This window comes from Callospermophilus lateralis, chromosome 18 (genome assembly GCF_048772815.1).
Source record: "Callospermophilus lateralis isolate mCalLat2 chromosome 18, mCalLat2.hap1, whole genome shotgun sequence".
NCBI classification, from domain to species: domain Eukaryota; kingdom Metazoa; phylum Chordata; class Mammalia; order Rodentia; family Sciuridae; genus Callospermophilus; species Callospermophilus lateralis.
Window position 1 is genome coordinate 50,587,571 of NC_135322.1, and position 24,232 is coordinate 50,611,802.

Genomic DNA, 24,232 nt, shown 5'->3' on the forward strand with positions numbered 1-24,232 from the left:
GTACACATGTGAGCTACGCTGGCTGTTTGCTCAGGAAAGGCCTGGGGAAGACCTGGGGCCATTTGGGCAGGGAATGATCTAGAAGATAGGGGGTGGGGGCAGGTTCTAGTAGTCACAACTCCTTAGCTTTGTAGAGAGGGGCAAAAGGACTACAGCAGAGCCCTCTATAGCTCAGAGCACAGGCCCTTCCTGCACTACTTAAGGGAATTCTTGAAGGGAGACAGACCATTAATAAAGACAAATTAATAAAACACATGTGGTAAAAGATGAGGCCAAGAAAGAAAGTAGAACTGAGATGGGCATAGGGAAGAAGGGGCTGGGGTGGGGAATCATGTCTCCAGTAGCCAGGAAAGGCCTTATTGAGAAGATGGCATTTGATCAAGGACTGAAGATATCAGGGGGCAAGCATGGTCACATTAGGAGGAACAGCAAATGCAAAGGCCCAGAGGTGTGCTTCTCAGGGTTTAGCAAGGAGGCCAGTGTGTCTGGAACACAGTGGGAAAGGGCCAGAAAGTAGCTGGATGCAGTGGCACACCCCTATAATCCCTGATACTTGGAAGCTAAGGCAGGAGGATTGAAAGATCAAGGTCAGCCTGGTCAATTTGAGTCTCAAAATTTAAAATTAAAAGTGCTATGGATGTGGTATAGTGTTTGCCTAGTATGCCTGAGACTCTGGGTTTAGTCCCCAGGACCACAAGAAAATAAGTAAATAAAAACAAAAAGAATATGGTAGGAGGTTAGAGAGGTAAGGGCCCTGGTGCCTCAGCTTCCATGCCTCAGCATGGCCCAGTCCCACAAAGTCTGGGAAAAGACCTGACTCAGCTCCACCTGGAGCGGGCAAAACCTGATTCTTCCTCTGAGCCATCCTCAGTCACTAAAAGGGAGTTTGGGGCCTGTCTGGGCCTGTGCACAGCTGCAGAGCTGGCAGGCAGGAGCAGCAAGATTCCTCTCTCTCTCTCTCTCTCTCTCTCTCTCCCCCCCCCCCACTGCTGAATGGGGACCCTGCCTGAGAGGACCACTAATCTGAGAGGGCAGAGCCCTGGTTAGATGCAGTCCTTGAGGTGGCATATCTGGGGGTGACTCAGGGTAACCTCTACCAAGAAGATGTTAAAAGAACACCCAGTGTTCAGTGCCATGCCTGATGTGCATTTTTTTGGAGTCCATAAGTGCCAGCTGCTGTTATTGTTCCTGCTTCTGGTTCTTAGGCCCTCTTGAAGTTAGAGGGAGTTGGGGAGCTGCCGTCCCCTCTGCTGCCCCAGCATTCCTGTGCCCTCTGCCTGGTGAGCCTCAGGGTGTGGCAGCCCAAGAGGAATCTGAGCAGAGATGGGTGGGGTCAGGAATGTGGGGCTCAGTTCCAACCATTTCTGTCCCCATCGCCTTCCAGGAAGCCAGGGCTGGCAGCTGATAGGGCAGGGCTACCAGGGGAACTGAAGGGAACTGAAGACCAAGGCACTCTGGGAAACCAATGCTAACTGATTGCAAAGTTAATTATTCTTTGAGTGTCATGAATTAATACCATGTACCAGACTATATGGTAAAGTTTCACTGTAAATCAAAACCAGATTTCCTTAGAGCCTTTGTATTTGCCCTCCACCTGGTATGCCATTCCTCTAGACACCCGTTGGCTCCCATCCCTCCTTCAGACATCATACAAATGCCAACTTATCAGAGATGCCATCCCTGGATTTACCCCCTAACTTTTTATTTTTTTATTTTTTTTAAGGCAGGGTCTTCTTACATTGCCCAAGCTGGCCTTGAAGTCCTGGACTCACGTAATCCTCCTGCTCAGCCTCCTAAGAAGCTAATACTACAGGTGCATGCCACCATGCTCAGCTGGGTAACCCTTTGAAATGTGCAACCCTGTGACCACCACCATACCTTATTTTTTCCATAGCATTAATTCACCATATTGTACTTCTTTTTTTGTTTGTTTGTTTGTTTTCTTTTTCAGTACTAGGCATTGAACTCAGGGCCTTGTGCATGCTAGGCAAGCACTTTACCACTAAGCTATATTCCCAACCCTTTTTAAAAATTTTATTTTGAGACAGGGTATAATCTTGAACTTGTGATCCTTCTGCCTCAGCCTCCTGAGTTGCTGGAATTATAGGCAGGAGTGTGTCACCACACCTGGATACTGCACTCTATTTTATCTGTCTCGAGTGCCTTCTCCTCTCTGAACATAAGCTGCATGAGGGCATAGACTTTTTTTTTTTTTTCCCACTGCTGTTTCCCCATCCATAGAATGGTTCCTGGCATAAAGGAGATACTCAATAAATATTTGCTGAATAAAGGTTTCTTGCAAGCCGGGTGCAGTAGCAAATGCCTGTAATCCCAGCCGCTCAGGAGGCTGAGGCGAAGGATCGCCAGTTCAAAGTCAGCCTCAGCAAAAAGCAAGGTCCTAAACAACTCATGAGACCCTGTCTCTAAATGAAGCACAAAATAGGGCCGGGGATGTAGCTCAGTGGTTGAATGCATCTGAGTTCAATCTGTACCCACCCTCCCCAAAAAAGGTCTCTTACAACCTTCCAAAGAAGAAGAGATGTGAAAGCCAAGGCCCCAGGCTAGAGGTATAACTCAGTGGTGGGCTCACCTACTGTGTGAGGCCCTAACTTCAATCCCCAGCACCGCAAGAAAAGAAAAAAGGAAACCAAGTCACCCAAGCTTGTACCCAGATGGTAAGCTACAGAGCTGAAAGAATCCAGGGACACCACACAAGTCATCTTATTTCATTAGAATAGCAGAAATTAGCACAGCCATGATTATTCCACTTTACAGAGGGGCAAATGGAGGCTAGAGTGGCAGAGGTGGAGCTGGCACTGATTCTGTCCTGACCAAGCCATTGTGTCTTAGGCTTTGTGGTGGCAGTGGAATGTGAGACAATCTTAGGTGATACATGAGCAAGGTATTAAAATATTGAATGCCTCTGAATCTCAGAAATTGATTTCCTTTTCAGTCTTCCTTCCAACCTGCTTGTATTGAGGAGAGTTCCTTATTGCACTTTACACTTACAAGACTTTTTTTTCTTCCCCTGAGCTGGGGATTGGGCCCAGGGCTGTATGTTTTGTCTTATAGTTCTTCAAAAAAAAAAAAAAAAAAAAAGTTAATTTTCTTTTGGAAAGAGATTATTTATATCCATAAAATAAGAGAATAATTAAGTGCTAACCTGAGTGTTCAAACTTGCTTATAGTTGGAGAAAGAATAGGAGGGAATTTCAGGGATAGAGAAATCTAGGAAGTTGCCCAATAGAGGAAGAACCTCCGAGTTGGCCTTGAAGGAGCTGGATAAGGCACTGAGAGAAAGGAGCCAGGGAAAGAATGGCTTATTAGAATTTTAGAATGCAAAAGAAAAGGTCTCAGAGAGTCTCATGCTCCCTTTGCCACCAACCTGTTGTACAGATGAGAAAACTAAGAGCCACAAGGCAGCTATAGCAAATAAATACAAGTGCCCCAACTGGCTCCTTTATCAGGTTCTGGTTCCTGGGGGAACCCAATTATTACAGTGTTTTGGGTAGCTTTTCCATTGCTATGACCACGATATGTGACAAAAACAACTTAGAGGAGTATAAGTTTATTTGGTGTTCACAATTTCAGAGATTTCAGTCCATAGATGGCCATCTCCATTGTCTGGGCCCAAGGTGAGGCCACATCATGGGGGCAGGATGTGGCAGAAAAAAAGCTGCTCAGCTCAGGATGGGGTCAGGAGGAAAGGGTGGGGAACTTGTACCCTTCCATGGCCTGCCCCCAGTGACCCAACTTGTCCAGTCACAGCCCACTTGCCTAGAGTGGCCTCCTAATCAGTCCATTCAAACTAGGATGACCTGATTAGGTTATAGCTCTCATGATCAAATCATTTCACCTCTGAATATTCCTGCATTGACAGGAGCTTTGGCGGGAGGGACACTTCATATGCAAACCAAAACATGTAGTTTGGATCTTGAATATCCATCAAAGCCTATGTTTTGAAGACTTGGCACAGGGTACCACTGGGAGATGATGGAACCTTTAGTAGGTGGAGCTTCATGGCAAAAAGTTAGGCCTTCGAAGTGGATATTGATACAGCCAGCCCCTTTGAACCTAGTTCATATGGCCAGCCCGGCCAGCTGGTGATAAAAGACTGAGGAGGTAGCTCAGTGGCACAGCACTTGCCTACCATGTGTGGGGCCCTGGGTTTGAGTGGCAGGCCAGGTAGGGAGAGACACTTGGATACTTTTCTATATTCTGGTATTTGTGAACCAAATAAATGCTTCAACCATCCCCAAGTTATATTTGAAAAGGAAAAGTAGGAAAGAGGGAGGAAGGCAGAGCCCTCTGGCTTCTGTGGAGAGGGAGAAAGTGATGGAGACCAGATGTATCAGTGGGAGAGCTGGCAAGACACAGGCAAGCTCAAGTCCACCTGGGGAGCACTAAGTGACTACTGTTTACAGTGTGTTCAGCAGGGCTGAGTTTCTCAGTCTAAGTCCTCTTGCTTCTGGGACGGCTGATTCTCAGTTGCAAGGCTGTCCTATAGGTCATAGGATGTTTGGCAACATCTCTGGCCTCTCCTCACTAGATGCCACTAGCATCCCAACTTGGTGACGACCCAAGATGTCTCCAGACAGTACCAAATGCCCCCCAGGGAGGAGGACAAAATCGTCGCTGGTTGAGAACAATTTGTCAAAGGTGACCTTCTGGGATGGCAAGGCATCCTCAAGCTAGCAACGGAGACCACTGCCTTCCTGCACCCGAGTGGGACAAAGGGAGGAGACCGTCTTTCAGACCTTTGAGAGTTGAAGCCATGGGAGGGTGTCCATGGGGGAAGGGTTGTGGCCACAAGTGGCAGAAAGCAGTCACTGCCAAACAACCTGGTCAGGATGGAGCAGGGAGAGATGCTTCAACTTCACCTCTTTCCCACCCCATCTCTTCTGGGTTCAGTCGCTCAATTTGACCAACCAAAAGCCAGAATGCAGTTCGGTGTGGTGGTGCAAGCCTGTAATCCCAGAGGCTCAGGAAGTTGAGACAGGAGTTCAAAGCCAGCCTCAGCAATGGTGAGGCGCTAAGCAACTCAGTGAGACCCTGTCTCTAAATAAAATACAAAATAGGGCTGGAGATGTGGCTCAGTGGTTGAGTGCCCCCGAGTTCAGTCCCAGGTACCAAAAAAAAAAAAAAAAAAAAGACAGAAGAAGGTGCAAACGAGAGTACTATCCTCAGTGGTCAGCATCCTAGCACCTAGCACACAGAGCAGGGCAAGAGGGAGGAATACTGGAGTGGGATGGGGAGGGAATTAAGCAGCACAGAAGCCATTGCAGTCAACCCAGTTGGGTGATGGTGGCTGGGATGAAGAGGGGAAGGGAGTGGACAGAGATGGGTAGATTGGAGGATGTCTGGGAGGATTCTGTGGCTGACCAATATGGCAGTGGATAAGAAAGAGTTAAGGACAAGGAATTCAGGTTTCTGCCTGGGCAGCTGGGCTGACAATGACAATGCCATTACTGAAAGGTAGAAAGAGGAGCAGGTTAGAGATGGGTAATGAAGGGTTTGATTTTGAACATTTTGAGGCTTCTGAGGGATGTGTAAGCAGAGGCCTTGGAATGCAGCAAAGTTCTCTGCAGGTGCCAGGTGTTAGAGGACTGTGCTGCACAATAGCCAGGTCACTCTGGAAGGAAGTGACACTGGTGCCAGCTTCCTCCAGACTTTTTGAAGTTTCACACTAGAGATGGGAGAGGGAAGTTGCCACCAGCCCCAGAGGAAGGAACAGGAAGAATGAAGGAGAAGTATGGTTCCAGGGAACCCACATCCTTATTTCACACACCCCTTCTCCCTCTGGGGTTGGCTTCCCAGGGAGAGAAGTAAAAGCTGAGGAGTGAGGCCTGACCACAGGCACAGACCAATGAAGACAGCAGCAGGGACCATGGTATGTCAGGTATGTATTCCAATATCTGTGGGGTCAGATATTGGAATAGGGGGAACAAGGTTGCCTGGTGGCTTCTCCTGGCTCAGGCCCCACAGGGACAAAGCTTGGAGATGGAGGAAGCAGGCCAGGGCAACTAGGCCCATCCATTGCCCAAGCGCCAAGGGCTACTCTCCACCTACACAATCCCAGGAAGTACGGAGTCCAGAAAGCTTTCAGTGAGACCAGAGACCAGCTGTCGAGCTGTGACAAGTGCCAATCAGAATTTCAAACTGGGCTGGGGATGTGGCTCAAGCGGTGGTGCGCTCGCCTGGCATGTGTGCGGCCCAGGTTCGATCCTCAGCACCACATACAAACAAAGATGTTGTGTCCGACGAGAACTAGAAAATGAATATTGAAAAGGTTCTTTCTCTCTCTCTCTCTCTTAAAAAAAAAAAAAGAATTTCAAACTGAAATAATCATCTCTACAATTATAATCATGGTAACAATAATAATGATGAGCATATCAGCCTCCTTGGTTGAAGAGCTTTCTCAGCGCCAGGTGGCCTGCAGGACACTTTCTTTTATCAACTCCAATCAGGTTGCTAGAGTCACCTGATCTTTCTAAGCTGCAGATCCAATAACTTAACTGAGCTGCATGGAAAGGACCTTATGACCCCCTCTGACAGACAAGGAAACTGAGGCTAAGAAGGGTGCAGGGATTCAGCTACTCAGCTAAGATTTGAACCTGGAACTGCCCAGTTCCAAAGTCCTCTTTTTTTAATCTTTTGTGGTACTAAGGATTAAACGTGGGATGACCCATCTTCAGTTCTTTCTATTTTTACTTTTGAGACATGATCTCACTAAGTTGCTGAGACTGGCTTGAACTTGTGAGACTTCTTCCCCAGCCTCTCAAGTAGCTGGGATTCCAGGTCTGCACCACTGAACGGGCTCCAAGATTTTTAAGCAGTGCCTCCACCTTTTAAATATTTTTTTTTAGTTGTTGATGTACCTTTATTTTATTTGTTTATATGTGGTGCTGAGAATCGAACCCAGTGCCTCACACATGCTAGGCAAGCACTCTACCACTGAGCCACAACCCCAGCCCCTAAGCAGCCCCCTTTGCTCTGGGCCACAGTCTCCCTCCCAGCCACCTCCGTTCTCCATGAACAGCTTGACCCACTTCCCTTCCAGCCCCCATGATCTCCCTTGGGTCCCTCCTGTCCCTCCCTCCCTCAGACTGTATGGAAAGGAAGTCAAGACTGCTTTTGGTCCATAACACTTTATCATCCTTGGCAAACTTTTTATTTTCTTTGTGGTACTGGGGGTTGAACCCAGTGCACTCTTACCACTGAACAACATCCCTAGTGGATCCCATTTTTATAAATTTCATTTCATTAAATTTCCCAGGCTGGCCTGGGACTTAAAATCTTCTAGCCTCAACCTTCCACATATTTGGGATTATAGGCACTCACCACTATGCCCAACTTGAAAAACATTTGTGTGTGTGTGTGTGTCTGTGTGTGTGTGTGTATGTATACACACACACAGACACACACACAGATACACACACTGAGCCACATCCCCAACCCTGTTTTTATATTTTATTTTGAGACATCGTCTTGCTAAGTTGCTTAAGGGCCTCCATAAATTGCTGAGACTGGCTTTGAACTTGTGACCTCTTGCTTCAATCTCCCAAACTACTGAGATTACAGGTGAGCATCACCACACCTGGCTTGAAAAAACATTTTTAGATGTCGATTTATTTCACGTATTTTTTCTGCTAAGGAAAAACAATAAAACTAAGTGATTTCACTTTTATATATGTCCCTCTTTTCACCTCCCTCTAATAATTCAGTTGACCTTCAAAAAAGGGGGCAGGGGGGTGCTGGGGATGTGGCTCAAGTGGTAGCGCGCTCGCCTGGCATGCGTGTGGCCCGGGTTCGATTCTCAGCACCACATACAAACAAAAATGTTGTGTCCGCCAATAACTAAAAAATAAATATAAAAAAAAAGGGGGGGGCAGGGGCAGAGGCTAACCCTAACCAACCAGCATATCAAGTTACTCTTGCTCCCACTGGCTGATGTCAGGAACAGGTTTATTTTTCCAGTAATATTAGACATCTTGACTCATGAGGCAGTAGGGAATAATACCAAGGTTTGTTTCTGGTCTGCTACAAACTCTCTACCCCTTAGCTCCATGAGCACCTCCCCTGGGCCAGGCCAGACCCCAGATTCCTCATCAAGATGAATGCAGGGGCCTCCATCTATGCTCCTGCCCCCACAGGAGTCCTACCCAAAGATCCTCCTCAAGGACTCCTCCCTATCTGTGCCAGAGTGACCTCTGAGACACAGATCTCATTGGAACCCTTTTCTCAAACACTTCTGTTCCATTCCCATGCCCTACTAGATAAAGTCCAAACAACCGGTCATCAGAAGTCCTTCTAATTTGAGCCCTAGTTGACTTAAGCACCTCCCCTCCGGGCTACCCGTCCCTCTCCCAGGTACAGGCCCCACTGGACAGTCTCCCTGTCTGGAATACAGGTTTTGCTTCCGCCTGGCTTTTGCCCATGTGGTTCCCCAGCTGGGATGTCTTTCCTGTCCACCCTGTTGCTCCCCACAGCTAAATCGCTTCTTGTACATTTCCTGTGCAAAGGCTTCCTCAGTCCTGGGTCTGCCAGAGTTAGTTGCTCCTGGATATTCTGCAGGTCTCATCAGGGCCTGCTTCTTGTGTATTTTATGTACATCTCCCTCATTAGTCTTAAGGTAATTTCAGCACCCACTCTCACCCCATCAAGCATGGTACCTGGGACCCACACAGGTGCTGAGAATTAAAGTCTGACACTGAAGACTTTCTCAAATCTCATAGTCATATTTCCAGTAAAGGCAGTTAACAGGACTGGAGATGTTGCTCTGTGGTAGAGTGCTTGCCTGCCACGTATGAGGTTCCAGTTCAATCCCCAGCACAGCAAAAAATAGGGAGGGTGGAGGTAAAGTCTGGTCTCCCAAAGCTACTTTACTCTAATCTACAAATAACTCAGTTCTGGCCACCATGTCACTTCTTCCAGAAGTCTTGTGGACTCACAATCTCTTCAAGAAAGTGTCCCTAGCACCTTCATTAAGGTAGTAATCATGCCACATGGTATGCTTGCCTCTTTAACTATTCATCTCCCAGTCAGGACCAGTTTAAGAATAGTCTCTTGGTGGCAGGAGCTATGGATCTAGTCCTAGGAAAGCACTTAGCAATAATGATGGGTATGGAGAATTCTCAGGATACCAGGTACATTTTGAGCACTCAACATGTCCTAACTCATTTAAGCATCAGGACAATCCTTGAGGAGGGTGATATTAGCCATATTTGATGGAAGGGTAAACTGAAGCCAGAGCAGTTTTAAACTTGATCAGTCACACAGCCGGGAAGTGGAGGAAAAAGGACTGGAGTCTAGCCCTCACCTGCACAATCTGAACTGCATCACTGGGTGAAGGGAATTAGAGCCAATGCCCTCCACCACACCCCAATAGCCCTGGTCCATCTGTGGACTCCTGTTCATTTTCCCCCAGGAGACACAGTCCCATGCCAGTCTGCAGGGAATTGCTCAAGAGCAAAGCTGAGGTCTGTACTAATAAAGCGCTCTTGGTGAATAACATTTTAATAAAGACTGTTTGTTCTTTTCTGCCTGAGAAGATGCCCATTTCCTGCAGCTCCATGGGGAGGTCCTGGGAATGGTTAGCATTGCTTTGCTGAGTGAATAACCTCTGAGGCTGCTTTAGAGACAAAGGACTTAACAGGATCAGGCTGAATGCCAGAGCTCTCAGAGAGGGCCACCTCTGTCCTTGCTGATGAGCACAATAGAAGGCTCAAAACTCTGAAACAGGCCTCTCATCTTTGACCCACTAACACCAATTGGAGAAATGTATACTAAAGACCTCTCCAAATAAATCCCAAAGCTGTATATATGAAGGAATTCCTTAAGACTAGGGGGAAAATAAAGATCCATCGAAAAAGAATTAATTGGGGGCTGGTGGCAGAGCGCTTGCCTAGCACGTGTGAAGCACTGGGTTCGATCCTTAGCACCACATAAACATAAACAAAGAAAATAAAGGCATTCTGTCCATCTATAATTCAAAAAATCTTCTTAAAAAAAAGGAATTAATTAGATGGAGTTGGAGAATATCACACTAAGAGAAGTAAGCAAATCCCAAGAAACCAAAGGCTGAATGTTCTGTCTGATAAGTGGATGTTAATCCATAATGGGGGGGGGCATGGGAAAAATGGAGGATCTTTGATGGGGCAAAGGGGAGAGTGGAGTGGGGAAGGGAAGTGGGGGCAGGAAAGATGGTGGAATGAGATGGACATGGACATCATTACCCTAGGTACATGTATGACTGCACATACAGTGTGACAATACATCCTGAACAACCAGAGAAATGAAAAGTGGTGCTGCAATTGTGCACATGAATCAAAATACATTCTGCTATCATATATACCTAATTATAATTAATTAATTAATTAATCAAAAAAGCAATTAATGGGCTGGGGATAAATGGTGGAGCTCAGTTGGTGGAGCACTTGCCTTGCATGCACAAGGCCATGGCTTCAATCCCCAGCACCACAAGAAAAAAAAAAAAGGAATTAATTAATCAATCAACCAATTAATTTTTTGTGGTATTGGGTATTTAGCTCAGGGGCAGTCTACCAAGTCCCCTAATAGCATTTTGCCTGCCTTTGGTATCAGGGACTGAACCCAAGGAAGCTTAACCACTGAGCCACAACCCTTTTTTATATTTTATTTAGAGACAGGGTCTTGCTGAGTTGCTTAGGGCCTCACTAAATTGCTGAGTCTGGCTTTGAAATGGAGATCCTCCACCTCAGGGGTGGGAGCCTGGCCCCCGGTAACAGTGTTTTAAATTTTTAAATTGTTTTAATAAAAGAATATATATTTACATTTATGTATGTATGTATGTATATATGTATGTATGTGGTGCTGAGGATCAAGCCCAGTGCCTGACAGTTGCGAGGCAAGCGCTCTACCACTGAGCTACAACCCCAGCTCCTCGATAGCATTTTTTTCTGATACCAGTGATTGAACCCAGGGGTGCTTAACAACTGAGCCAAATCCTCAGCCCTTTTTTGTATTTTATTTTGAGACAGGGTCTCTCTGAGTTGCTAAGTACCTCGCTAAATTGCTGAGGCTGGCTTTGAACTTGCAATCCTCCTGTCTCAGCCACCAAGTCGCTGGAATTACAGGCATGCACCACCAAGTGTGACTCCCAATAGCAATTTTTTGGTTTTTTTTGGTGCTAGGGATCAAACCCAGGGCCTTGTGCATGCAAGGCAAGCACTCTACCAACTGAGCTATATAGGATTATTAATGGCTACTTTTCCTCTGTTTGAAAAGCTATACTTTATGGATTTCTTTTTAAACACTCCAGGTAAGCACTCTATCACTCTTTATTTTTTGAGACAGGGCCTCACTAAGTTGCTAAGGCAGTCCTCAAACTTGGGATCCCCATGTTTTTTAGTCAGCTTTTTCACTGCTGTGACTAAAGGACCTGGCCAACACAATTGGAGAAGAGAAAGGGTTTATTTGAGGGCTCACGGTTTCAGAGGTCTTAGTTCATAGAAGGTTGGCTCCAGTCCTTGGGGCTTGAGGTGAGACAGAACATCATGGAGGGAGAGGGTGGCTCACAGCATGGTGATCTGGAAGCAGAGAAAGAGACTCCTTCTGCCAGATACATATATACATCCCAAAGCTACGCCCCCAAGCCCCACCTCCTCCAGCCACACCCTGACACTTAAGTCACCATTTAGTTAATCCTGGCCTGATTAGGTTAAGACTCTTCAACCCAATCATTTCTCCTCTGAACCTTCTTGCGCTGTCTCAACCATTAGCTTTTGGGGGACACCTCACATCCAAACCTTAACACCCTGCTTCAGTATCTCAAATGCTTGGGATTATAAACACCCACCATCACACGGACCTAGCTATTTTTAACTCTTTTAATTCTGTACTCATTTTTACCTGTCCATTGAACTCAAACAATAAAAATAATGACATCTTTTTTTGTTGTTGTTTGTTTGTTTTTATATATATATATATATATATATATATATATATATATATATATATATATATATTTATTTATTTATTTATATTTATATTTATTTATTTTAGGTGTAGATGGACACAACACAATGCCTTTATTTTTATGTGGTGCTGAGAATCGAACCCGGGTCTCACCGGAGCTAGGTGAGCGCTCTACCGCTGAGCCATAATCCCAGCCCAAAATAATGACATCTTACATCTACCTACGAAATCTTTCCCTGTATCCCCTAAAGCTAACCAGTCTTTGGATGATTGTGTTTTTCCTTCCCTTGCTTCTTTTATATAGCTTAACATGTAAATACATATGGTTTAAATATACCACGGTTTACTTTTAGTTGTTCCCAATCTTTATTAAAAAGAAAAAAAAAGTAATAGAGATGAGGATGCAACTCAGTGGTAGAGCACATGCTTAGCATGCATGAGGTCAGGGATCAATCCCCAGCACTAAGAAAGAAGAGAAAAAAGTACAGTTTGGAATGTCCCATTCAACATGATATTACTCAGATTCATTCATGCTGTGTGTATAGCTACAGTAGATTCACTTTTTTTGGATTGCTCTGTTTTAATCCTCTGTATGAACACCCTGGAGGGTTTTATTTGTTATCCTTTCTCCCATCAATGGACCTTGGGTTTCTCCAGATTTTTGCTCTTACAAGTAAAGCATTTATAAACATTCTTGTACAGAATTCCTGCTATCTGTGTGTCTGGTGTTTTCTCTGATTAAATGAAAGCCCTGGGGTGTAGGATTTGTGAATGCTCAATTTTACTGGAATCCCACCAGTTCATACTTACAGCCTCAGGTCAAAGAAACACTGCTAATCCAGATCCTCTGCTGCCCTAGGCGTAGACTTCTTCATTTTGGCAATTGAATGAACAGACCTGTACAAAACTTACTGTTTTGCTCTTTCCAAACTTTGTACCAGGTGCATGTATTATCTATGCCAATAACTAAAATGTAATTATAGTTTTTTCTGAAAAAAACAAGGTTGGATATAGGGGTTGGAGGTATAGCTCAGTGGTAGAGTGCTTGCCTACTTCCCACCAGGGTCCGAGTTCAATCCCAACACCCTGCCCCTCAAAAAAAAAAAAAAAAAAAAAGCTCAAAATGTCATTCCCCCTGCCCCCCAGTTCTGGGAATCAAACTCAGGGCCTCATAGATGCTCTACCACTAAGCCACATCCTGAGCCCTCAAAATGTCAATTGTGGTTATCTCTGAAGTAACAGGTGACTTTCTTTTTTATTTTTATTCTATTTGCTTATCCCTGCATTTAATTTTTTTTCTATTGTGGATAATTTATTTATTTTTCCCCATTATTTTTTTAATTTGTTTAATTAGTTACACATGACAGTACAATGATCTTGACATATCATACATTTGAATCAGATGGGGTATAAGTTCTCATTTTTCTGAGTGTACAGGTTGCAGAATCACATTGATTATGCAGTCACGTATATACTCACAGCAATAATAATGTCTAGTTTATTCTGCTGTCCTTCCTTTCCCCCCTACCCCTCCCCTCCCCTCAATTGTGGATATTATATATATATATATATATATATATATATATATATATATATATATATATAATTTTTTTTTCAAATAAAGAGAGAAAGGGCTGGGCATGTGACTCAGAGGTAGAGCATTTGCCTATCAAGTGTGAGCCCTGGATTCACTCTCTAGCACTGAAAGAAGGTGGGGAGGCATATGTATTAGTTATTAGATAAATGCAAATTAAGACCACAATGAGATACTACTATACTAGAATGGACACAATTGAAAAGACTGACCATGTAGCCAAATACTGGCAAATGGGAACTCTCAGACATTACTGATGGCATTATGAAAAGGATATGGCCACTTTGAAAAGCAGTTTGGTAATCTCTTATACACGTATGCTAACCCTATGATTCAGCAATTCTACTCCTAGGTAGTTTCCTAGAAGAATGAAAGAAATGTTCATAAGAGACTCAAGAATGACTCAGCCGTGGTAGCGCCCACCTGTAATTCCAGTGGCTCTGGAGGCTGAGGCAGGAGAATTGCAAGTTCAAAGCCAGACTCAGCAACGGCGAGGTGCTAAGCAATTCAGTGAGACTCTATCTCTAAATAAAATACAAAATAGGACTGGGGATGTGGCTCAATGGTTAAGTGCCCCTAAGTTCAATCCCTGGTACCCAAAAACAAAAACATGAATGTTTCTAAGTAGCTTTATTCATAATAGCCCCAAACTGGAAATATCCCCAAACCCCTTAGGTACTAAATGGATAAACAATTACACAATTTTTGGTATGTTCACAAAATGGAATACTCTATTAAGCCAGAAAGAATAAACTATCACTACAGATATGATATGGAGGCATCTCCAAAGCATTTTGCTAAGTGGAAGAAACCATGGGCCTATATACTGTGTGGTTTCATTCATATGACGGTCCAGAAAAGAAAAATCTATGGAGACAGAGAAAGGTTCAGAAGAGCCTGGGTGGTATAGTTACCTCTAAGGGCACAGGGAATTTGGTATGAAACAAATATTCTGCATCTTATAATAGGAGTGCACAGATAACTGCCATGTGTCCATCAAAACTTGACGAGCTGTATGCCAAAAAGTGTGGTGTATGCCTGTAATTCCAGTGACTTGGGAGGCTGAGGCAGGAAGATTACAAGTTTGAGACAAACCTTGGCAATATAGGGAGGCGCTAGGGACTTAGCAAAACCCTGTCTCAAAATACAATATTAAAAAAGGGCTGGGGTGGCTCAGTAGCAACCCTGGGTTCAATCCCAAGAAGAAAGAAAGGAAGGAAGGAAGAAGGAAGGAAGGAAGGAAGGAAGGAAGGAAGGAAGGAAAGAAAGAAAGAAAGAAAGAAAGAAAGAAAGAAAGAAAGAAAGAAAGAAAGAAAGAAAAGAAACCTAAGACTTTGGCTATACCCATTCAAAAAGTGTAGTTCCTGGGTCTACAAATGTACTTACTCCATGGTAGAGTACTCAGCACCATGGTGCAGTGGGGGCGGGGGTGGCGGGCAGGAAATAGATATAAGGGACTAGGGATATAGCTCATTTGGTAGAGTGTTTGCATCCCATGCACAAAGCCCTGGGTTCAATCCCCAGCAGCACACACACCCACACACACATACACACACACACACACACACACACAAGGTATAGTTCCCTAGGCCTGGGATTGCTTAACCGGTAGTTAGGTGCCTGTATTTGCCTTGCTAAGAGAATCCAAGAGTGAAGTTAGATTAGAGGAAAGCAAAGACAGATCCCTGATGACATCACTTGACTACCTGGAGTCATCTATGTGGGAAGTTCATCTCTCTCTGGACGTTTTGGTACTTAAGCCCCAAATTACACCCCTCCTTTCTTTCTGTGTAGGCACTTGTGTTTCTTGACATTTATAACCCAAAGCAATGAGTCCACAATGCCAACATACGGAGAGGAGAGAACATTGGACCAGGAGTTTTAAGACTTGGATTTCAATAGAGATTTAACTATGTAGTAGGTCTTGAAACTGCTCTGTATTTCAGCCGCTTCAGCTGTGTAAAGGGAATGGCATTGCTCCCTGAAATGGTGTTGTGCTGGGAAATCAAATAGCATATGGGAAAGAAATTCGTAATCTGTACCATGCTTTGCAAATTTTAAGGCTCCATACATAGAAGGGCAACTTTTGTTGCACATGTCCAATAGAAATGGTGAACTAGAAGTGAATTTACCCCCACTTATTCCATTTACCCCATGTCTATTTCACTGTGTGACAACTGGCAGATGTTTTAACCTCTCTGAGCCTAGGTTCTTGCTTTGAAAAAATTGACCCTTTGGTGTCCCTCTGGGGGGATTTGCAGTCTCAGTCAAGTGACTCTCTTGCAATAGGGATGGAGTGTAGCTCAGTGGTAGAATATGTGCTGAGCCTATGTGAGGTCCTGGGTTTCATTCCTGCACCAAAAAAAAATAAATAAATAAAATGAAATCCTGCAAGGGCTCCCTATTGATTTCAGGACACAGTGCAAGCTACTGACTCTGATAACAGAGTTCCCACCCCTGCTTGGTCCTTACCTGCCTCTTATGCATGATCTCTTCTCCAGATAGACTGAATGCTCCTCCCTTCTGGGCTTTTTGCCCAAGTGGTGACCTTTGCCAGGAACCTTTGGTTAAACTCAACTTAGTTTCTTTCTTTCTTTCTTTCCTTCCTTCCTTCCTTCCTTCTTTCTTTCGACTGGGGATTGAACCCAGGGGCACTTAACTGAACCACATCCCCAGCCTTTTTTAAAATATTTTATTTGGAAACAGTGTCTCACCAAGTTGCTGAACTGGTGATTCTCCTACCTCAGTCTCCTACCTGATTCCCTTGTGCCTCCCCATCATACCTCCTGGTTAATCACAAATCACTCATCACCAGGTCTAGTCCTCAACCAGAACCACTGATATGGCTATCCTAGTTGCTAGAATATTCTATTAAATCTTTCCATATCATTGGTAAGCAGCTGCTTCCTGGAGTCCCTCAAGGTCCCCCCACAGCCCCTGCTTCTCCCACAGCCCCCACCTCCCCACTATCCAGCAACCAAAAGGGTAAAGCCAGACACTGCCAGGGGCCTGGGACCCTGTCCTGATGCTCATGGTTGGTGTTCATTCTGTCTGGACTGGTGCCTGGGCTCTACCAGCTGTTAATTATTGTTAATATCATTCTTGATAATTGCCATGGAATGCAAATCCCTGGGTTGTAAATCCCTTGCCTGCTTATTCAACCAGATCATAAACTCCTTGAGGGCAGGGTGGTGCCTCCCTCAGCAACTAAGCACCTGGTATGTGCTCAGCATTCACTGAGTCAATGAAAATGTAAGTGAATAAGTGATTGTGGTCTTTAAGTTAGAGAGACTCTGGAAAATAATGGGCCCCTCATCCTTGAGTTAGACTGGAGTTTTCTAGGCCTGCATTGGAAACCTTGCCCTTTGCCCAGGCTTAATTGTCCACGCTTTATCTTCTTATTCTGGAAGGAAGCTCCTGCCACCTGCCTCAGCATGGCTCCAGCCTGGCCCCAGCCAGGCCAGCTCCACCCTCCTCTCCTATAAAACCTGGGAAGTTTTAGTCACAGTCCTTCCACCCACACAGGCATAAGGTGAGCACACATGGTCAACTGATGGTCAACCAGTGGATGCTTACTGGCTCTAATGTTGTCCCTGTTTACCTGGGATTTACAGCATGGGAACCCTTGGTATTAGCCAAATGGGTTCAGTTGGTCACATTAGCCCTAGGTTGCTTGAGTTCTTTGCAGACAGCAGGGAAAATGGTATCTTTCAGGATGGATTTCTGTGTTGTTGGTGCTCAACACAGTATGTGGCCCAAGGTAGATTTGCCCTAGCTCTGTCACTCAGTGCCTGTGGAAAATCAGGTCACCTCTCAGTTTCCTCAAGTGGAAACAGAATAATCTTTCTCTTGGAGGTATAGGCATTAATACAAAGTTAAAGTGCTTGGAGCATAATGCCTAACACATAATGAGTATTATAGAAATGACAGCCATTATTATTTTTATTGTTGTTATTTCAATTGTTTATGTACACAGAAGAAAGGTTTCTAGGTTTTTCAGTCGGTAAAGCAAATGAAAGACAGTTGATGTTATAAGACTGAAAAAGTCACCCCTCTACTTAGTCTGAGGCTGGCTTTGAACCTGCGATCCTTCTGCTTCAGCCTCATGAACCTGGGATTACAGGTGTACACCATTGCTGGGTGAGAATTACAAATTTGAAGCCAGCCTCAACAATTTAGCAAGACCCTATCTGGAATAAAAAATAAAAGGGGATGGGAGTGTAACTCAGTGATAGAGCAACCCTGGACTCAATCCCCAACACTGCAAAAAAAAAATGACAAAAACAAAAAATAAATAAGGAAAAAAAAAAAAAACCCAAACAAAACAAAATCTAAAAAACATTGACAACTACAACAAAGCCCAGTTCTGCTGTGATATATCTCACATGCCATACAATCTACCCATGTGAAGTTGTCAGTTGAGTGTTTTGCAGTATATTCACAAGGTTGTGTACATTTAGAATATGTTCACCCCAGCTACAAGAAGCCCAGTTTTCATCCTACCCTCACCCTTCGCAGCCCCTGGCAACCATTAATCTGCTTTCTCTCCATATATTTGCCTATTCCAGATATTTCAGCAAAAAAGAATTGCGAATCTGGTACTGTGGCACACTCCTGTAATCCCAGAGATTCAGGAGGCTGAGGCAGGAGTGCAAATTCAAGACTAGCTTTAGCAATTTAGCAAGGCCCTGTCCCAAAAATAGAAAAGGAGGGAGTATGTACTCCGGGTTCTATTCCCAGTCCCCAAAATAATAATATCAACATTTTAATTATTAAAAAATGAAAGTGGATCGCCAAGCGCGGTGGCACACGCCTGTAATCCCAGCGGCTCAGGAGGCTGAGACGGGAGGATCGCGCGTTCAAAGCCAGCCTCAGCAATGGCGAGGTGCTAAGCAACTCAGTAAAATACTGTCTCTAAATTAAGTACAAAATAGGACTGGGGATGTGGCTCAGTGACCAAGTGCCCCCTGAGTTCAACCCCTAGTACCAAAATAAATAAATAAATGTGGAGAGTTGTCTCCAGTTTTCTCATTCTTTTATTATTATTATTTAATGTGTGTGTGCAGGGGTTGGGGTGGGGCCGTGGCCCTGGAATGGAACCCAGGACCCTGATCCTGTTAGGCAAGTGCTCTACCACGAAGAAACAACCTAACTCTCAGGGGGGAGGGGCTGAACTTGGAAGGGACCGATTTCATTGGTTGCTAAGCCCGGAGAGGGCTGGCTTTTGGGAGGGCTTTAACTCTCCATCCTGAATGGACAGCATCTTTGTTGGCCAGATTTCCCTGAGTCTGAGAGAAGGGGTGGAACCTTCTTTGTTTGGAAGTGGGAGCAGAAAGTCATAGGTCTTTGGGACCTTGACAGTTATTCTGCAGCCTTAATTTTTTTTTTTTTTTGAGTGGGGGGGCTGTACGGGGGATTGAACCTAGGAGCACTCTACCAATGAACCACATTCCCAGGCTCCTTTTATTATTTTTCATTTTGTGACAGGGTCATCTCAGTAAGTTGCCGAGGCTGCCCTTGAACTTTGAATCTTCTTGCCTTGCCTCTGGGTTTGCTGGGATCACAAACCAGCGCCACCACGCCTAACTTTTTTTTTTTTTTTTTTTTTTTTTTTTTTTTTTTTTTTTATTATAGGTGGACACAATATCTTTATTTTATTTTTATGTGGTGATGAGGACTGAACCCAGTGCCTCACACATGCTATCCGAGTGCTCTACCTCTGAGCCACAACCCCAGCCCCCAATTTTTTTTTTCCTTTTTTAATGGAATACGTGTCATCCTATGTAGGAGCCATGCTAACTAATCTAACTATCGTTCCAAATTTACTATATGTGCTGCCAAAGCCAGCACTGTCATTATTATTATTTTTTAATATTTTTATTTATTTATTTAGTTAGTTTTCGGCAGACACAACATCTTTGTTTGTATGTGGTGCTGAGAATCGAACCTGGGCGGCACGCATGCCAGGCAAGCGCGCTACTGCTTGAGCCACATCCCCAGCCCCAGCACTATCAATCTTGAATAACTAAGTCCAAAGGTGAATCCCATGAGAGGGAATCTGCTGACCCTGGAGCACAGCAGCAGTCTCTTCTCAAAGTCAGCTAGTTGAGTTGGAGGGGGCCTGCTGTCCAAGGGCTTGGCTCAGGGGAAAACCCTGACCCCTGAGCAATGTGCAATATGGAACCCTTCCTGTTTATTTCACACTTCCCGTTTGCTCTGCTTACTTAGGCGTCTCACCTAATTCTTCAAACTATTCAAGGGGATAGATGCTATAATTATTCTCATTGGGAAGGTGAGGAGATTAGGAGTCCAGAGAGAGTTTAAGTGACTCATTTAAAGGATTATAATTAGCAGACACAAAAGCAGGATTCAACCCAGGCATTTAGGCACCAAGTCTGTACTGGGAACACCTTTGCCACACTAGTCTTGGAGCTGCACTGCCAGTGTCAAGCCTGTATCTACTGTCAAACTGACTATCTCTCTCTCCCAGGCTCAGCTACCTGCTCTGGAAAATGAGGATAAAACCAAGCTGGGGGACTGAGTGGTCAGACCCAGGGCCTGCCCCTCCTCAGTGTCCCTCCCTCATCTCACTATACTGGAAACTCCATCCTGGCAGGATAAGAAGCAGCTCAGGTTTTTGCCTGCCTCTTTCTCTAGACTGCTCTAGAGTCTAGAGTTGCAGGCCAATCTAACAGATTTTTCTTTGTTTGTGGTGGTAGGATTGAACCCAGGATCTTGCATATTCTAGGCAAGCACTCTCCCACTGATCTATAAGCCCAGCCCACAACAGACTATTTCTTGCTAAATTAAGATTTGCCACTGGGCTGGGGATGTGGCTCAAGTGGTAGCGCGCTCGCCTGGCATGTGTGCGGCCCCGGGTTTGATTCTCAGCACCACATACCAACAAAGATGTGTCCGCCGAGAACTAAAAAATAAATATTAAAAAATCCTCTCTCTCTCTCTCTCCCTCCTCTCTCACTCTCTCTTTAAAAAAAAAAAAAAAAAAGATTTGCCACTTAGTTCAAATGGCATCTGGAAATAAAAACCTGTCTCAATTTTAGCAGTATAGCGTGGAGATTTAGAGGCTTTGGAGGCAAGTGGCCCACAGTTCATATTCCAGCTCTGACCATTTTTCTGTGTGTAATGGTTAATTTCAGCCATCATCTTGACTCAGTTTAGGGATACCCATTTAGTTGATGCAGCTTTATTTCTGAACATGTATGTAAAGGTGTTCCAGAAGATAGAAATGTAGGTGGGCACTATCAATTGGCCCATGGTTTCAGAGTCTATGCAAATACCAAGACTCATCAAATTGTATATTTAAATATGTAGTCAGTTATACTTTAAAAAAAGAAATAGGGAAATACTGGGCATGGTGGCACACACCTGTAATCCTAGCTACTTAGGAGGCTGAACCAGGAGGATCACAAGCTCAAAGCCAGCCTCAGCAATTTAGCAAGACCTTGTCTCAAAATAAAAAATTTTAAAAATGGCTGACAAGCGGAAGCAGGCTCGCCTGGCATGCGTGCAGCCTGGGTTCGATCCTCAGCACCACATACAAACAAAGATGTTGTGTCCGCCGAAAACTAAAAAATAAATAGTAAAAAAAATTCTCTCTCTCTCCCTCTCTCTCTCTCTCTCTCACTCTCTCTTTAAAAAAAAAAAAAAAATGGCTGGGGATGTGGCTCAGTGGTTGAGCACCCTAGATTCAATCCCTGATACCAAAAAGAAAAGAAAGAAAAAAAAAAAGACATGGAGAAATTTACAAAGAAAATCAAGGAATATAACAAACAAATGTAAACCATGGATGAAAGGAGGAAAGCTGAATTCATATTTTCTCTCTTTCTCTCCCCAGGAGCCAGAATATTCAGAACTCCTACTTTCAGACTCTGGAATTAGCATTAGTGGGCCATTCACTCCCACCCCATTATTTCAGGCCTTTGGACTTGAACTGAGCCACACTACCAATTTTTCTGTTTCTCCAGCTTGCAGATGGCAAAGTGTGAAGGTCTGTAGCCTCCATATCACCTGTACCTTTCTCCTTTCTCTCCACATACAGTGTGTATCTCATTGGCTTCTGTTCTCCAGAAAATGCTAACCTTTCTCAAATCTCTTTATCTCTCTGTAAACCTCTGCTTCCAAATCTTTAAAATAGATGTCTTGATAATAAGGGACTTGTATGAGGAATGGTGAGATAAATGTATATAGAGTATGGTGAACTCCAGTAAATAGTACCTATCATTTTTATTACATACTATAATGCAGTTACTGGCATCCAGCACAATGCCCGACACACAATTGGCATTCAGTAAATATTTAATAAATAAAAGAATGAATGTTTACTTGTCTGCATTCCCCACAACCTTCTGAACTCCTTAGGGCAGGGACCATATTTTGTTTATTTCTCTGTCTCCTATATTGAACATGTACCTGGCACATGGGAGTGCTTAATAAATGCTTGTGTTTGCCCTAATGAGATAATGGATCTAGAGAGCCATCATCTCTGGGGCTACAAACCACAAGGTGATAGAGAACTTGATAATGGAGAAATCAGATGATACCAATTGAATTAAGCATCTTAAAAGAGAGCCAACTGGACAATTTCTTGCATCTTGATATTATGCTGTGGGGAAATGCCCAGCATCATTGATGAAATATTTTTGCCTGAAAAGAATGGGTCTGAATCAAATAATTTCTCTGTATAAGTAGTTTATGCTGAATACGGGAGAAAAGAACACACCGAATGACATCTCAAGGATGCATTGAACAAACTACAAAATGCAGAGTATTCTATGCCAAATTACTTCTTTCTTTTTTTCTTTCTTTCTTTCTTTTTTTTTTTTTTTTTTTTTGGTGATGATACCAGGGATTGGATCCATAAGTGCTCATCACTGAGATACATCTCCAGCTCTTTTTATTTTTCATTTTGAGACAGGGTCTTGATAAGGGACTGAGTTTGCCCTGGAACTTATGATCCTCCTGTCCAAGTTGTTGGAATCACAGATATATCACTGCCATTGTGCCCTATTTTATTGTGGGTTTTTGTTTTTGTTGTTGTTGTTGTCCTCATACCAGAGATTAAACTCAGGGGTACTTGACCCCTGAGCCACATCCCCAGGCCTTTTATGTATTTTATTTAGAGACAGGTCTCACTGACTTGTTTAGTGCCTTGCCTTTGCTGAGGCTGGCTTTGAACTTGCAATCCTCCTGTCTCAGCTTCCTAAGCCACTGGGATTACAGGCAGGTGACATCAGGTCCGGCTTATTTTATTTATTTATTTATTTAAAATAGAGAGTTGCTATGCTGACCAGGCTGGCCAACTCCTGGTCTCAAGAAACCCTCTGGAAGCTGAGATTGTAGCTCAGGGGTAGAGCAACTTGCCTAGTGCATGTGAAGCACTGGGTTTGATCCTCAGCACCATATAAAAAATAAATATATACCACATTTTTAAAATCTAGTCATCCATTGAAGGACACCTAGGTTGGTGCCATAGTTTAGCTATTGTGAATTGAGCTGCTATAAACAAAAGAGGTGAAAGATCTCTACAATGAAATCTACAGAACACTAAAGAAAGAAATTGAAGAAAACCTCAGAAGATGGAAAGATCTCCTATGCTCCTGGAGAGCAGAATTAATATTGTCAAAATAGCCATACTACCAAAAGTATGGCTATTAATGCAATCCCTATTAAAATCCCAATGACTTTGTTCATAGAAATAGAGAAAGAAATCATTAAATTTATTTCGAAAAATAAGAGACCCAGAATAGCTAAAGCAATCCTTAGCAAGAAAAATGAAGCAGAAGGCATCATAATACCAGATTTTAAAATTATACTACAGAGCTACAGTAACAAAAACAGCAAGTTATTGGCACCAAAATAGACTTGTAGACCAATGTTACAGAATAGAGGACATAGAGACAAACCCATATAAATACAGTTATATCATACTAGACAAAGTTACCAAAAACATTCACTAGAGAAAAGATAGTCTATTCAACAAATGGTGCTGGCAAAACTGGAAATCCGTATGTAGCAAAATGAAATTAAACTTCTCTCTCTCACCCTGCACCAAGTGGATCAAAGACTTAGGCACTAGGGCTGGGGTTGTGGCTCAGTGGTAGAGTGCTTGCCTAGCATGCGTGACTCATACAAATAAATAAAATAAAGGTCCATCAACAACTAAAAAAAAATTTTAAAAATTAAAAAAAAAGACTTAGGTAGGCACTAGAACAGAGATCCTGCACCCAATAGAAGAAAAAATAGGCCCAAATCTTCACCACTTTGGCCTAGGATCTGATTTCCTTAACAAGATTCCTAAAGCGCAAGAAGTAATATCAAGAAATGGATTCAAATTAAAAAGCTTCTTCTCAGCAAAAGAAACAATCAGTAATGTGAGGAGAGAACCTAGAGATTGGAAGAAAATCTTTACCACATGCATTTCCAATAAAGCATTAATGTCTAGGATATATAAAGAACTCAAAAAACCTAACACCAAAAAACCAAATAACCCAATCAACAAATGGGCTAAGGAACTGAACAGACACTTCACAGAAGAAGAAATATAATCCATCAATAAATATATGAAAAAGTGTTCAACATCTCTAGCAATTAGAGAAATGCTAATGAAAACTACTTTAAGATTTCATTTCACTCCTGTCAGAATTGCAATCATTAAGAATACAGG

General features: G+C 43.6%; 1 non-coding gene across 1 annotated transcript; it reads right to left on the reverse strand.

The window, feature by feature from the left end:
- Nucleotides 1-19,289: 19,289 nt before the first annotated feature.
- Nucleotides 19,290-19,398, reverse strand: LOC143384588 (U6 spliceosomal RNA). The gene has a single exon (XR_013089380.2). It is a non-coding gene; the product is annotated as a U6 spliceosomal RNA (small nuclear RNA).
- Between the last annotated feature and the right edge of the window lie 4,834 nt (nucleotides 19,399-24,232).